At 43.7% G+C, this 16,971-nt stretch overlaps 1 non-coding gene across 1 annotated transcript; it reads right to left on the reverse strand.

Annotated features, from left to right (window-relative positions):
* Positions 1-3,487: 3,487 nt before the first annotated feature.
* On the reverse strand, positions 3,488-3,594 carry LOC120272886. The gene has a single exon (XR_005540419.1). It is a non-coding gene; the product is annotated as a small nucleolar RNA R71 (small nucleolar RNA).
* Positions 3,595-16,971: the final 13,377 nt, after the last annotated feature.

Here is a 16,971-nt window from a genome sequence, read left to right on the forward strand (position 1 = left end):
CGTGTGGATTCTCTGTTTCTCTGATTTCTCGGCTGGCTGTAAACAGTACTGCTACAGTACTCTGCTACAGTCTTAGACCTGAGTAACTTCCCAATTCCATACTTTCATCAGGGTAACGCAAACGGGCACATGTTCCCGTCGTTTATCACTTGCTTCTTCAATGATATATATGTTGGTGGAGCTCCTATTCTTATATGCATAAGACAGAATGCTCGAGTGTGACTGCGTTTGTGCCCCTCCAAATGGATGTGCTCACTCGAATGCGAGGAGGTTGGCACACACTCTAGCATCTCACACCTGTCCTATGTCTTCGCGTTTGAACCTTAGCAAGATCTCCTCCAAAATAGGTGCATTATGATCCACATTGGCCTATTTCCTTCATACTCAGCCTCACAACCATACCTGCATAAAAGTAACATAAAAACACACATATTAATGTAAAACCCTGAGAAAAGTAATGCTCAACATAAGGAAAGAATGCTTCACATTCATATCACACAAGCACTTATCACCAGCATGTGCACCCTCCAGAAAGATTTCAAAATGATGTTGGTGCAGTTTACGTTAGTCGGACTCGAGAAAAAAAATGAAAAGAAATGAATGATGAAATGAAAATAAAAACTCTAGTGATCTATGTGAGTACCTACCAAAGGTTTTGAGATAAAAGTGGATTTAGTTTCGAGCTATAGATTTAGAAGGATCTTACTTGGCCATTGAAGTAGCACTTAGTAATTTAAGACATAGTATTCTTTGTAAGTGGAGTGATTAGCATCTAGAGCTGCACTAATTGAAGTCCTCAGGCTAGACCAGATCAGGGCATATGAGATATAAGATTCACTTACACGGCACAGACATATAAGAGGTGAGACAGGATACTTTTATTATGCTTATTGACTATGACTCAACATCTATGTATCATTGTCCACTGCTTTTGGAGTCTTATATTTACTTGATGCCAGAGGTAATGCATTTAGCCACTTCTCAGTCTCTTTGTTTTTCATGAGTTGTTTGCTTGGGGATAAGCAACGCTTAAGTGTGGGGATATTTGATAAGTGTCTAATTGTAGATGTTTTCATGTATATATCGTATTCACTTCACATGTATTTTGTGAGGTTTGATGCCCGTTTTGCACTTAATCATCTATTATTTGCTTTGTAGGGCATAAGGAAGCCATGGAGAACAAGAAGATATCATTTGGGCGAAAAGAGAAGAAAACAGGAATTTCATACTACCCCCATACTACCTAGTATGGGGGTCGTATGCACTGTAGCAGCGGATTGTTTTGAAGTATCTACCCAGATTTCCATACTACCCAGTATGGGGGCCGTATGCACCCTGTATGGATCGCGAATCTAGTGTTTTTGGCTGCTATGAGACCCCCATACGACCCGTATGCCTCGGGGGGTAAAAATACCAACTTTTAGGGCAGAAAAAAGGGAACTTTTGGCTGGACCTTTTCTTGGCCAACTTTGGGGAGATCACTTAGGAGATTTTGGGCGACCTTGGGAAGGAGAAGAAGGGCAAGGAAGCTAGAAGATCATTCAAGCCCAAGGTCCAAGACTCTCAAGGCAAGAAGGCAACATCATTCAAAGGGAGATTTACCACGATTTGAAGGAAGAAGACCCGCGGCTAGAGGAAGCGTCATTTGGCACTCTTTTGGCAGGGAAAGTGTCATTCGGCATATTCTTCACCTCCTCCTTCACCATTTCATCTAGGGAGTGTCATTTATGCTTTTGTTTCATGTTTTGCTTGGTTGTATTGCTTGTTGTGGGATGATGACACACTAGACCCCAAGGCCACCGGGTGCTGGTGAACCATGGGGGGTTTTATCATGTATGTTGGATGATAACTTGTTAATTCCATGCTTGGGTAATTTTGAGATTTAATCCATTGTTTTCATGCTAAGTGCTACACTAAGGAGAAATCCGTAGCTCTTTTATGAGTGATGCATGTAGATGTGACTTGCTCGCATGTATTAGATCATGAATGGATTAGAAGGGGATACTTGTATCATCACACCGAGAAATCGGGTGTTTGGTAGCCCTCCATGTAGGTTTAATCTGAAGAAGAGTAGGTTTAATCCTAAGTGAGATTTCCTCATACTCAATGCAATCGTAGGAATGTAGATTTGGAAGAAATTCCTATTTATGTTCGTATGGGATTAGGGTTCAATCGCCGAGAAATTGGGGTTGTTCTAATCTTAGAATCTCATGGTCCATTTTACCCTTGCATCTTTAGATCATCATCCATGTTGCATGATAACCCCTCAAGGGGATCCTCATCCATAGGCCTTTGCATCTCATTGATTTTCTTGCTTGCTTATTGCTTGTTCTCTCTAATTTGGCCATAATCTCGTTTTAGCTTTAATTACATTTAGTAGAGTAAAAATCCATCACTTGAGATCTTAGGCTAGATAATAGCTCGAGAAGGAGTAACAGGAGATCCTCAGCCCCGTGGAATACGATCCTCGCGTCTTCACGCGAGGTATTACTTGGCGATCCCATACACTTGCGGGGAAGCAATCACATAATAGAGGGTTCTTGCACTTGAAACAATTATCCTAGGCGGAGCATTATCCGAGTACCCCATCTTTATCGATTGCATTACCTCCTCCTTTACTCGTGCTCTCTTACTTGTAGCTTTTACCTTTGAGAATTGAATCATTGTCACACTTATCACTATTGATCTTTCACATAGCTAAGAAGCGAATCAAGTGTTTTTATTCCCTACTCCCTGTGGATTCGATAACCACTCATCTGGGATTATTACTTCGACAAACCCGTGCACTTGTGGGATATACGCAAGGTGACCTTGTCAAGTTTTTGGCACCGTTGCCGGGGAGTAGGCATTTAGAGATACTTTGCACTTTGTTTTCTTAGCTATTTCACCATACATTCTGTTTCATATCTTCTTATTCTATCATCGTTCTGATTTTTTTTCTTTCCTTTTTGGTGCAGCTCCAGGTTATGACCCGAGGGAATACCTCAATATTGATTGAAGGAGATCCTGAGCTTGAACATACACTTAGAAGAAAAGGGAAAGAGCCTGTAGAAGAACAGTCTAATTTAGCTGTTTGGAAGTGAAAGGATCTGAAAACATGGCAGAACAGAATGAGCAACAGTGAACATTATCCGATTATGCCAGACCTTCAGTGTTGTGGACACAATCGAGTATTATGCGTCCCCCGATTACAGCTCAGAACTTTGAGTTGAAGCCGGCATTCATCCACATGTTGCAGCAATCCGCAAAGTTCAACGGTTTGGCCGATGAGGATCCAAACAGTCATATAGAGAGTTTTCTCGAGGTGTGTGATATGCTGAAGATAAACGGAGTGACGGATGATGCCATCAAGTTGAGAGCCTTCCCATTTTCCCTAAAGAGGATAGCGAAGCAGTGGCTACACTCATTACCTAGAGCATCGATTACCACATGGTTAGAGATGGTAGAAGCTTTTCTTGCCCGTTATTTCCCTCCCAGAAAATCTGCAAAGCTTAGGAATGAGATCTCATCCTTTGTTCAGTTGGAATTGGAGTCTCTATTTGAGACATGGGAAAGGTTCAAGGAACTCCTGAGAAAGTGCCCGCAACACGGATTCCCGGAGTGGATGATTGTTCAGACCTTTTACAATGGTTTGAACCCGAGTACAAGGCAACTCTAGGATGCGGCAGCAGGAGGTACCTTAGGTAGCAAGACCCCCATGAGGCCCATCAGTTTATTGAAGAAATGGGGTTAAACAGCTACTAATGGAATGCTTGGGAGAAGAAAAAGGTGGCCGGTCTCCATGAAATTGATGCGGTAACCTCATTGGCGGCTCAAGTGGAGAATTTGAGTAAGAAGTTAGATCTTCTAACTTCAAATAGAGTGGCGGCCGTGACTAATTACACCAGGTGTGGTGGAGGACATGCTCCCTCCGATTGCCCGATCTCTATCGGTGATGTTTCTTCGGTGGAGAATGTTGATTTTGTAGGTAATGGCATGAGACCTCAAGGAAACCATATAGCAATACCTACAATTCGGGTTGGAAGAATCATCCCAATTTTTCATGGAGTAATCAAGGTCCACAAAAGGCCATGGGCCCACTGGGTTTCCAACAACAACAATGAGCACCTCAGGTGGAAAACAGAGTCTCAGGTTTGGAAACCCGAATAAATGACTTAGAGAAGCACTTGACTAGATTTGTGCAATCTGCAAATAAAAATTTTAAATCAGTCGAGGCTACACTTCGCAACCACACCGCCTCTTTGCATAACCTTGAAAATCAGGTGGGGCAAATTGCAAAGTCTCTTTCTGAAAGGCCACATGGAAGCTTGCCGAGCAATACAGAGACCAACCCTAGAGAGCATGTGAAGGCGATCAATTTGAGAAGTGGTCATGAGGTTGAAGGTAGGCTTCAGAGTGAGAAGCAAAAAGAACACGCACCCGAGGTTATAGAGGTAGAAGAGGGGACAAGCAAAGAGAAAGAGGTGGCACCCCCATCTTTCAAGCCGAGAATCCCTTATCCCTCTAGATTGAAGAATGACCAAGGGGATGAACAGTACAAAAAGTTCCTGAGTTTGTTCAAGCAACTCCACATCAATATTCCTTTTGTTGAGGCATTAGCCCAAATGCCTAAGTATGCGAAGTTCTTGAAAGACTTGTTGACTAATAAGAGGAAATTGGAGGAAAGTGCTTCAGTGATTTTAGATGCTTCATGCTCGGCGGTATTGCAAAAGAACATGCCGAACAAGAAGAAGGACCCGGGAAGCTTCCTCATTCCGTGTAATATTGGCAATCTAGGTGAGGAAATGGCATTGGCGGATTCAGGGGCAAGTATCAATGTTATGCCATACACCTTCTTTCAAAAGCTAGGCTTGGGCGAGCCGAGGCCTACTCGGATGACTTTGCAACTAGCGGACCGAATAGTACGACATCCGAGAGGTATCATTGAAGACGTGCTTGTGAAGTTGGATAAGTACATTTTTCAGGTTGACTTTGTAGTGTTAGACGTCGATGAGGATGCGGATGTACCCTTGATACTTGGGAGACCGTTCTTGCAGACTTCCAAGGCATTGATTGACATGGACGGCGGAGAGCTAACTTTGAGGGTTGGAGATGACAAGCTCACATAACGCATTGCTGAAGCCATGCGGCATTCTCTTGATTTCGATGATACTTTATACTTTCTAGACACTACTGATGAGATTGTTGATGAATATATGCAGGAAATGTTCAATCCAGATCCGTATGAAGGTTTGTTCGACCAAGAGGAGGGACTTGAAGATGTAATGATGCTTGGATCGACGAAAGAAGTACCATCTACCCCGAGGATCCTGAAGAAGGTGTTCTAGAAAATAAAGAGGGCTAGGAGATGCCACCGGAAACACTCCAAGGCTGTTGGAGACATCCGTGAACGGAAGGAGTTGGATAAATCATTGCTAAGTGGTCCCAAGCCCGATAATACACCCTCTACTTTCAAGAGATTGTGCACATCATGCTTTAAAGTCATGGGTAAGAGGGCAACCTTCATCTATGAACCCCCGTGATGTAAGACAAGGTACGTCAAGCTTAGTGACGTTAAACAAGCGCTTCTTGGGAGGCAACCCAAGTGGTTACTATTTTTTTTGTTGAATAATGTAGTGTTTTGCATGAATAAATTGTGCAGTGTTGGTGTCTTGATTTTTAGATGCTTGTGCTGTGATTTTATTGTGTGGTTTTAGAGGCATCATGTGTTTTCATGCGGAATTGGCGAAGTTTGGTCGTTTGAGCTCTATTTCATGTTTTCCACTGGTAAAATTCGCATAATAGGGCAGGCTCTAAGTGTGTAAACATGTTCAGAGATTTTCTGCAGAGCCTACAGGTTTTTCCAAGGCATCCAGTGAAGACGCACGGGCGTGTGGAATTTCCACACGCCTGTGAATGTGTATTGCGAGCTCATCCAGAGAAGGCACAGGGGCGTGCGGCTGCCCCTATGAACGATCATGCGACTGTCACATGCCTGTGGGTAATTTCCACACGGGAGTGTGAATTCCTGCAGAGTTGGGCAGATTATCCCGAGAGCACACAAGGGCGTGAACTCGCCCCTGTGGCCGACCTTGTGAACCATACACGGGCGTGGGTAATTTCCACACGCCCGTGCGAAATGCTGTAGAAGAGTTCTCTCCATCCCGAGAAGACACAAGGGCGTGTGGCTGCCCCTGTGAGTTGGGCATGTGAATGTCCACGCCCATGCAGAATTTCTGCACGGGCGTGTAGAACACTTGGCAATTTTCTCGAATGTTCAGGGAAGCCACAGTGGCGTGTGGCTGTCCCTGTGGGTCGGGCGCACGGGCGTGGGTATTTTTTGCATGCCCGTGCGAGAGCAGTCAAAGTCAAAGGAGTGTTTTCCCGAGAGCGCACAGGGGCGTGTCTACACCCCTGTGGCTCCCTTCTAATGAGGCGCACGGGCGTGGGCAATTTCCACACGCTCGTGTGGATGCACAGAACGTCAAGGGGCGCGATTTCTTTTTAAAGAAGAATAGTTTCTCTCCTTCTTCACGTCTTCCAGTCGTCTGAAAACACTCTCACACCATTTCCCGACTTTATAGTGCCAATTTGGTGGGATTTTTGCCGGGTTTTCCGGTCGGTTCTTGATTTTCTCCTCCCATTTTGTCGGTAAACCCTATTTATGATTTTCTTCGTAAATTCATGGTTTCCATCGATGATTTTAGAGAAAAATGCTTTATTTATCCAATTAGAAAGATTAGTTGTGTTTTAGAACGAAGAAGAGGTAATTTCACGGTGTATTTTTGGAGTTTTAAGGCGCGGCCGTGCGGCTTTCACGCCCCGTGGATCCACACGGGCGTGTGGAAATTCCACACGACTGTGTGGATTTCTGCAGCATTAGTTTATCAACTTGTTTGATCGATTTCGTTTCAAATTTTTGAAGATTATGGCACCTCGGTCGAAGAAGCAAGCTAATTAGAGGCCGCGTGAGTCATCCCCTGAGCCTGAGGGCATGAGTTTCGCGATCCTAGAGCATCAGGTTCGCTATGAATGCCTGTCGAGACTCCAGTTCGGACAGAATTGATTCCTGGACACGAGTATACTGAGAGATCTACAGCAGGGAGATGAGCTCGCTGACGAGGTCGAGGATCTCATTTCAGCAGGTGGTTGGAGGTAGTTGTTGACAATTAGAGAGCCAGCCATCCGAGAATTGGCACTGGAGATGCTATCATCATTCGAGTTTGATAGATCTTACGCGAACTTTGACACTTTGGACACCATTCAGTTTAGAGCATTTGGATACCATCATAGCTTGAGCGTCACTCAGTTTTTAGTTCTGCTTGGCTTGTATGAGGAGGCATTCACAGACACTGAGGAGTACACTCAATTACCGACTAATTACTGTAGAGCCTTGACCCGCAGAAAGCTTATAGAGTACTATGTGGTCAAGGTCAGTACAAGCCAGGGATGTCCAAGGCTACGTGCCTTTCCCGACCTGCATATAGATATTTACATGCCATCATGAGTAGGTCGGTGAATGGCCGTGGTGATAGCACTGGTGTTCTGAGCCGACAGGAGCTTCTATACTTGTACTCGATGATGCAGTGCGTACCGATTCACTTAGGACACATCATGGCAGAGTACATCAGACATCAGGGGCATTATGCTAGACTGGGAGCGATCTTCTCGAGCCCCTACATTACGAGATTAGTGCTGAGCATGGGTCTCTTGGCTTCGATTCGTGGGGCTGAGAAGACGAGTATACCTACCCCCCTGAGTTTAGAGACACTGAGATTGATGGGCATGGTCCGTAGAGTTCGGACAGGGGTTTATACTTTGGTACTACCAGCTCCAGAGATAGCTGAGGATGAGGGTGATCATGCTGAGGCTTCCCAGCCTACCCCCGAGCCTCAGCCAGCACCGATGGAGACCGAGGCATCTCCGGCAACAGAGGACGTACCCCCCGTGCGTATGTTTTCACCATCTCAAGCCCATGATCGCTTTGAGAGGCTCGAGAATGCGGTGGGAGTGATACGGGCAGAGGTGGCTGAGGCTCGAGCAGAGATTGCCGAGATTAGGGTTACGCAGGTCACTTATTACACAGTGTTCATGGCACGTTTTGACGTATTACAGCAGATATTAGAGCGAGATATCGCCTCATCATTTGTCTTGCGTCCGAGGACTCCTCAGGCTCCCTCGGCACCTCCAGCAACCCCATCACCTATTCTCGCACCACTGGATCCACCATGTGCGTCTTCACCAGCAGCAGCACCGGAGCCTGAGGGCGACACCGATACTTGACTTTACTTTATTTTACCTTTATACACTTTATTTTTAGACTTGTTCACTCAGAAAGGATTCTCCTTCTGAGTTTATTTTCATTTTGCATCTCGAGTTGTATTCATTGTCTATCTTTTATATAGACTCGAGTTATTTTGTTTTTATTAAGCTTCACTGAACCCCCTCGTGTATGCGTGCAGATGGTCTTGTCATCTTGGGAATTGAAACTTTGTCATGGGCACGGCCAAGGTGCTTCGGCACTTGCCCGTGTGAGCTTCACAACCCGTCGGAACATTACTCCCAAGGACTTAGCTCCATCAAACGCGACACTAGGAGTCAGGGGAGTATTGTTTTGATTGCTTCTCCCACATATATTCTTCATTAATATATATATATATATATATATTGAGTGAGCTTGAATATGTACATTGGGGACAATGTACAACTTAAGTGTGGGGGGGAGTTTCATAGTGCACACATCTTTTTACTGTTCTTGATTGATATACATGCTCACATAGCCAATGGCGGTTCACCTTAATTACAATGATTGTATTCTTGAGTTTAGGTGAAATTTTACCTTTGAATGTTTTCATGCTCTAGTTCTTGCTTGAATTTCTAGGAATTTTTTACCCGATTTACATTCAGTGCACTACTCACTCTTTAAACTCTATTGGAAACTCATGTTCGATGTTAAAGGGACTAGTTATAGTTGTGTCTTGTGTTAAATTCTTAAAAAAAAATTGTTTTATTGTTTAGTTGTGCTTGTTGGGTGGAAAGAGCTACCACCTATGAAGTATGAAGCTACTCTCATAAGTTGGATACTAGCTATGCCCTAATAAGAGAAAGAGCTATCTCATAGGATGAGTGAAAGCTATCACTCCGGTAGAAAGAGCTACCACCTCGAAAGTGTGAAAGCCATCTTAGCGGCCGCTTTGGAAAGGGCTACCTTAGAGGATGTGTGAAGCTACTACCATCTTTGAAATTGTTGTCACTTTTGTAGATAAATAAGTCCCTTGTACTTAGAACTTTGAGGAGTATACCTTGGGTTGTTTTGAGTGAGTTCACACACGTACACGATTTCGGGTTTGTTGTCCTTTTTTATCCAAGTTTTTAGCTAGAGCTTTGATTTTGTATTTAATGTTGGAATTTCCCTTACTTATAGAATGCTCTCTTTGCACACTTTGGTGAACCTAAGGCCAAGCACTTCCAATATTTCCTTCATCTATGTGCAGAATGTTTAATTTTTGCTTGAGGATAAGCAAAAGCTTAAGTGTGGGGGAGTTTGATAAGTGTTTGTGTGATGTTAATGAGAAGCATTCTTTCCTTATGTTGAGCATTACTCTTCTCGGGTTTTTACACTAATATGTGTATTTTTATGTTACTTTTGTGCAGGTAGGTTTGTGAGGCCGAGTATGAAGGAAAAAAGCCAATATGGATCATAATGCACTGATTTTGGAGGAAATCTTTCTAAGGTTCAAACCCGAAGACATAGGCCGGGTGCGATATGCTAGAGTCTGTGCCAACCTCCTCGTATTTGAATTAGCACAACCATTTGGAGGGGCACAAGGGCAGTCACACTCAAGCATTCCGACTTATGTACATAGAACAAGATCTCCACCAATTTGTTCGTCATTAAAGAAGCAAGTGATCCACGACGTGAACGTGTGCCCGTTTGCGTTACCCCGATGAAAGTATGGATTCGGAAAGCTATTCAGGCCGAATACTGTAGCAGAACATAGTAGCAAAGTACTATAGCAGCAATGTTCACAGTCAGCCGAGAAAACAAGAATTCAGAGAATCCATACGGGCGTGTGGAAATTCCACAGGGGCTTGTAAAAGATCCATATGCCCGTGTGGTCGCCCGATTTCAGCCCTATTTAAAGCCGATTCAGCCCCGATTTCAGCATTCTCTTCTCCATCTTTTCCCCAACTTTAGAAAGGGCTTCAAATAGGGTTTTGATGTGTATTGGCTAGGGTTTTGGAGAGGTTCTACGGCTCCGACATTGTCATTCCTTAGGAAGAAGATTGGTAGGGGAGCTTCCGTCGAGGCGTATCCTATACCGGACGAGGGAATCCTTGGACGACGAGTAGAGGACTCTCCACAAGACCATCGACATGACCATCGAGGGGGTTTCTCTATGGATTCATTGCTTTTACATTCTATTTCTTAGATTGTACTTAGCTCCATGGAGAGCTAAACACCTAGTGGGTACTTGGGTATATGTGAACCCTAGGATGTATTTGTTTCATTGAATCTCTTTATTATACTTTCAATTAATTGATGTTTATTGTGAGTTCCAGCCTTGAATGCTTGATTGTATGAACATTTCCCCTAGAGTGACACTAGGGTTGAGAGTTCTCGTTGGTAACCTTGTGAGTGAGTGACACACCACGAGCATTAGACAAAGCTAGGTTGGAGAGGGTTGAGAGGGTGAGTCGAGAGGTACAGGAGCGTCCCCTTTCCCCTCCGATGTGATAGATTCTACCTCCGTTCCTCGAGTTCTTTGTGGCTATAATAGAGTGAATGGTCTAAGGGATGAACTTCTATTAGGGCTTAGTTGCGCGTGCAACGGAGTGAAGCGTTGAGGTGATCTTAGTATCTAGGGCTTAATCGTGGTTAGGGACCTTCCACCTGGACCAAAGGGTTAAGTCTATTATTAGGAAGAGATTTATCACTTGGAATCCCTAGAGCTCATTGCAACTCTATGCGAGTGTGAGGTTGAGAGGTTATCTAATCTCTCCTGCAGGAAATGTATAGAGTTAGCCATAGTTGACCTTAGATTTGGGACTATGTAATTAAGGATTTCCACGACTCACCATTGCATTGATTAGGAAGCATAATAGAGGGTTCTTGCACTTGAAACAATTATCCTAGGCGGAGCATTATCCGAGTACCCCACCTTTATCAATTGCCTTACCTCCTTCTTTACTCGTGCTCTCTTACTTGTTGCTTTTACCTTTGAGAATTGAATCTTTGTCACACTTATCACTATTGATCTTTCACATAGCTAAGAAGCGAATCAAGTGTTTTTATTCCCTACTCCCTGTGGATTCGATACCCACTCATCCGGGATTATTACTTTGACAAACCCGTACACTTGCGGGATATAAGCAAGGGGACCTTGTCATAAACCCTCTTCCTATGTATAGACCTAACCCTTTGGTCCAAGCGAAAGGCCCCTAGTCACATTGAAAACGCCCCTTGCGTATGTCCCGCAAGTGCAGAGGTTTGTCGAAGTAATAAATCCCATATGAGTGGGTATCGTATCCACAGAGAGTAGTGAATAAAACACTTTCTTAACTAAACGAAATGTGAATAGTAATTTGTGTGACAAAATGCGATGTAACAAAAGTAAAACAGTCGATATAAGTGAGGTACCCGGATATTTTTCCACCTATGACAATCGTTTCAAGTGTAAAAACCCTCTATTATGCTTTCTAACTAATGTATTAATGAGTCGTGGAGATCCTTAAATACATGGTCCCAAATCTGAGGTCAACCATGCCTAACTCTATACATGTCTCGGAGGAGAAATTGAATAACCTCTCAACCTCGCACTCGTATAGAATCGCAATGAGTTCTAGAGATTCCAAGTGATAAATCCTCTTCCTAGATATAGACCTAACCCTTTGGTCCAGGTGGAAGGTCCCTAGCTACAATTAAGCCCTAGGTGCTAAAATCACTTCAAGGATTCACTACGTTGTACCCACAACTAAGCACCAGCAGAAGGTCATCTCTTAGCCCATTCACTCTACTATGACCGCAAAGAGCTCGAGGAAATGGAGGTAGAATAAATCACACCTGAGGGGAAAAGGTACGCTCCGCTACCTCTCGACTCACCCTCTCAACCCTCTCCAATCTAGCTTTGTTTAACTCTAGTGGTGTGTCACTCACTCATAAGAGTTACCAACAAGAAATCTCAACCCTAGTGTCACTCTAAGGGAGTATTCATACAATCAAGCATACAAGATTGGAAATCAAATAAAACATTAATTAATTAAAAGCATAATAAAAAGGTTCAATTAAATGAATACATCCTAGGGTTCACAAATATCCAAGTACCCACTAGGGGGTTTAGCTCCCCATGGAGCTAATTACAATCAATGATATCAAATGTAAAAACAAAGAATACATAGAAAACCCCCTCAATAGTCATGGCGATGGTCTTGGGGAGAGTCCTCTACCCGTCCAAGGGTCCCTTTGTCCGGCCAAGGATACACCTCCCCGGATCGGTGCCGACGAAAACTCTCCTACTAACCTTCTTCCAAACAAAGTGCGATGTCAGAGCCATAGAACCTCTCCAAATCCCCAGCCAATACCTCTCAAAACCCTAGCCGCAGCCATTTCTCAAGTTGGGGAAAAGATGGAGAAAAGAATTCTGAAATCGGGGCTGAAATCGGCCTTAAATACGGCTGGAATCGGGAATCCACACGCCCATGTGGGCGCCCCTATGGATTTTTTACACGGGCGTGTGGAATTTCCACATGCCCGTGTGGATTCTCTGTTTTACTCCTTCTTCGGCCGGCTGTGAACTTTACCTGCTACAGTATTTACTATACTATTTGCTACAATGCCTTGCTACAGTACCAGCCCGAAACACTCCCAAATCCATGTTTCCATCGAGGTAACGTAAACGAGCACACATTTACGCTGTAGATTGCTTTGCTTCTTCAATAAACTGTCACATTGGTGGAGATCTTGCTATACATGCACAAGCTGAAAATGCTTGAATGTGACTGCTCTTGTGCCCCTCCAAATCGTTGTGCTAACTTGAATACGAGGAGGTTGGCACACATTCTCGCATCTTGAACCCGACTTATGTCTTTGCGTTTGAACCTTCTTAAGATTTCCTCCAAATGGTGCATTCATGATCTACATTAGTTTCTTTCTCTAACATTCGGCTTCATAACCCTATATGCATAAAAATAACATAAATACACACATATTAGCGTTAAAACCTGAGAAAAGTAATGCTCATCATAAGGAAAGAACACTTTGTATTCTTATCACACAAGCACATATCACACATCTAAGCCCCAAACACTAGAGTCCCTTCAACGCTTCACTCTGTTGGTCACGCAACTAAGCCCCAGCGGAGTTCATCCTCTAGAACTTCACTCTATTGCGACCACCAAGAACTTAAGGAAATGGAGGTAGGATAAATCACACTGGAGGGGAAAGGGGACGCTCCGCTACCTCTCGACTCACCCTCTCAACCCTCTCCAATCGAGCAATGTCTAACCCTCGTAGTGTGTCACTCATCTACAATGGTTACCAAGATGGACTCTCAACCCTAGTGTCACTATATGGGATCTAGGGGAGAAATCATTCCCAAGCACTCAAGATTGGAAATCAATTGAAACAACAATTAAGGAAAGCATAATAAAAGATCAATGAAACAATAACATCCTAGGGTTTACAAAATCCAAGTACCCATTAGGGGGTTTAGCTCTCCATGTAGCACAATACAATCAACAATGAAATCGAAAGTAAAAAACAAGTGTTCCATAATAAAACAACCTCGATAGTCATGTCGATGGTCTTATGGGGTAGCCAAGTCTTCTCCAAAGCTCCCCTTATCCGGCCTAGGGCATACCTTGCCGGATCTATGCCGACGAAAGCTCCAATAACCTTCTTCTAAGAGAATTGCGGTGTCGAATCCCTAAAACCACCCCAAAGACTTGCCAAAAGCCTCTCCAAACCCTAGCCGATGGCTTCAAAAACGATGGAGAAAAGTGGAAGAGAAGAGAGAAAAAAGATTCTCAAAATCGGGGCTGAATCACGGCTTAAATAGGGCTGGAATCGGGCATCCACACGCCCCTCTGGATCTGCCACACAAGCCTATGGAATTTCCACACGAGCATGGGGAATTTCCACACACCCGTGTGGATTCTCTGGAAATCCTGTTTTCGGCCGGATGTGAACAGTAATTGCTACAGTATTTACTACATAGTTTCGCTATAGTAACCTACTACAATACTCGGCCAAAACACTCCCAATTCCACACTTTTCATCAAGGCAACATAAACATACACACGTTTATGCCGTAAATCGCAACTCTTCTTTAATCAAAGGCTTCATTGGTGAAGATGTTGTTATCAATACACAAACCGGGATGTTCATCAATTCGTTTTACGATGTGATACTGCCCGACTTTATTCCAAGATGTTCATCAATTCGTTTTACAATGTGATAGTTGTCAAAGGGCTGGAAACTTATCACGAAGGGATGAGATGCCTCAAAATCCTATGCAATTTTGCGAGGTATTTGATGTATGGGGAATTGATTTCATGGGACCATTTCCAAAGTCCAATGGCAATCAATACATTTTGGTAGCAGTTGACTATGTTTCCAAGTGGGTGGAAGCCCAGGCTCTTCCAACTAATGATTCAAGAACTGTGGTAAAATTTCTTAAGAAGTTATTCGCTCGATTCGGAACTCCAACAATTATCATTAGCGATTGGGGAACACACTTTTGTAACACACAATTAGAGAAAGTGTTAAAGTGTTATGGAGTTCATCATCGTCTTGCGACACCTTACCATCCACAAACGAGTGGGCAAGTGGAGGTTACAAACAGAGAGCTCAAGAGAATCTTGACCAAAAAAGTGGATCAAGGTAAACGAGATTGGTCTGAAAGGTTGGACGACACGCTTTGGGCTCATAGAACAGCATACAAAACACCAATAGGGACCACTCCTTATAATTTGGTGTATGGAAAATCTTGCCATTTACCGGTGGAGTTAGAGCACAAAGCATATTAGGCAATTAAATTAATGAATTTCGACTTGTGCAAATCTGGAGAGCAATGAATATTACATCTCAATGAGCTAGATGAATGGAGGATGAAGGCATATGAGAATGCAAGGATATATAAGGAAAGAATTCGGAAGTGGCATGACAAGCATATTAAAATCCCAAAAGACTTCAAAGTCGGCCATCAGGTGCTACTATTCAATTCCCGTCTACGTTTATTCCCGGGGAAACTTAAATCAAGATGGTCTGGTCCGTATACCGTAATCGAAGTTTCACCTCATGGAGCCATTGAGATTAATCATTCAGAGAAGGGCACATTCAAGGTGAATGGACATAGGCTGAAACCATACCATGGCGGAGAGATTTACAGTGATAATAAAGAAGTATTTTTCCTCCATGAACCTCCGTGAGGTAAGAAAGACACGTCAAGCTTAGTGACGTTAAACAAGTGCTTCTTGGGAGGCAACCCAAGTGTTTACTGTTTTCGTGCCTTTTAGTTTAGTTTGTTTGCATGAATAAATTGTTAAGTGTTGGTGTTTAAATTTTTGAGTGCTTGTGCTGAGATTTTATTGTGGGGTTTAAAGGAATTCATTGTGTGTTTTGTTGCGAATTGGCGAAACTTGGTCGTTTGAGATCTATTTTTGTGTTTTTATCTGGTAAATTTTGCATAATAGGGCAGTCTCTGAGTGTGTCAACATGTTCAGAATATTTTTTGCAGAGCCTGCAGGTTTTTCTAAGTCATCCAGAGAAAACGCACGGGCATCGGGAATTTCCACACGCCCGTGGATGTGCACTGTGAACTCATCCAGAGAGGGCACAGGGGCGTGCGGCTGCCCCTGCGGACGACCATGCGACTGGTGCACGCCGGTGGGTAATTTCCACATGGGCGTGTGCCTTCCTGCAGAGTAAGCTCTGAGTGTGTATATGCGTTTAGACATGTTCTGCAGAGCCTGTAGTTTTTCTGAGAGCTCATCCTGAGGGGACACAGGGGCGTAAACTCGCCTCTGTGAATGACCTTGTGACGATCACACGCCCGTGGGTAATTTCCGCACTGGCGTGTGTCTTCCTGTAAAGATTTAGAGATTTTTTCCGAGAAGACACAAGGGTGTGAACTCGCCCCTGTATATGATCCTGTGACAAACATACGGGTGTGGGTAATTTCCACATGCCCATATGGATTTCTGCAAAAGAGCTCTCCTTCATCCCGAGAATACACAGGGGCGTGTGAGTGCCCCTGTAAGCTAGTCCTGTAAAGGTCCACACCCGTATGGAATTTTCACACGGGCATGTGTTACACTTAGAGAGTTTTCTCAATTGGACAGAGAGACCACAGGGGCGTGCGTCTGCCCCTGTGGGTCGGGCACACGAATGTGGGTAATTTTTGCTCGCCCATGTGATTACATTCAGAGGTTCAGAGTGTTATCCTAAGAGCGCACGGGGGCATGCGTCTGCCCCTGTGAAGCCCTCCTATGGAGACATATGGGTGTGGGTAATTTCCACACGCCCGTGTGGATGTATAGAACTCAAGAAGGCTGTGATTTCCCTTATAAGTCTATCAAACCTTTTTCATTATCACACTCCCCAGCACTCAGAGAACACTCTCTCGCATCCTCCCGGCTTCCCACCGTCGATTAGAGAAGTTTTAATTGAGTTTCTCGGCTGCTTTCAAGGTTTCTCAACTTCATCTGTCAGTAAACCCTTATTCTCTCTTTTTTTCGCCATACTTGATTATGTTTGATTAAATCTGGTAAATGTGTTTCTTTTTGGCTTTTAAATGATGGATGCATACTTTAGAATGAGTATGGAATGAATTTGTGTTGGATTTTTAAGTTTTTAGCATGATGACCATGTGGCTTTTACGCCCCATGGATCCATATGGGCGTGTGGAATTTCCACGGGGCCGTGTGGATTATTGCAGTATTATTTTGTGAGCTTCTTTGATCAATTCTTTTTCAATTTATGCAGATATAGCA

The sequence above is a fragment of the Dioscorea cayenensis genome, chromosome 11 (genome assembly GCF_009730915.1).
Source record: "Dioscorea cayenensis subsp. rotundata cultivar TDr96_F1 chromosome 11, TDr96_F1_v2_PseudoChromosome.rev07_lg8_w22 25.fasta, whole genome shotgun sequence".
Lineage (NCBI taxonomy): Eukaryota > Viridiplantae > Streptophyta > Magnoliopsida > Dioscoreales > Dioscoreaceae > Dioscorea > Dioscorea cayenensis.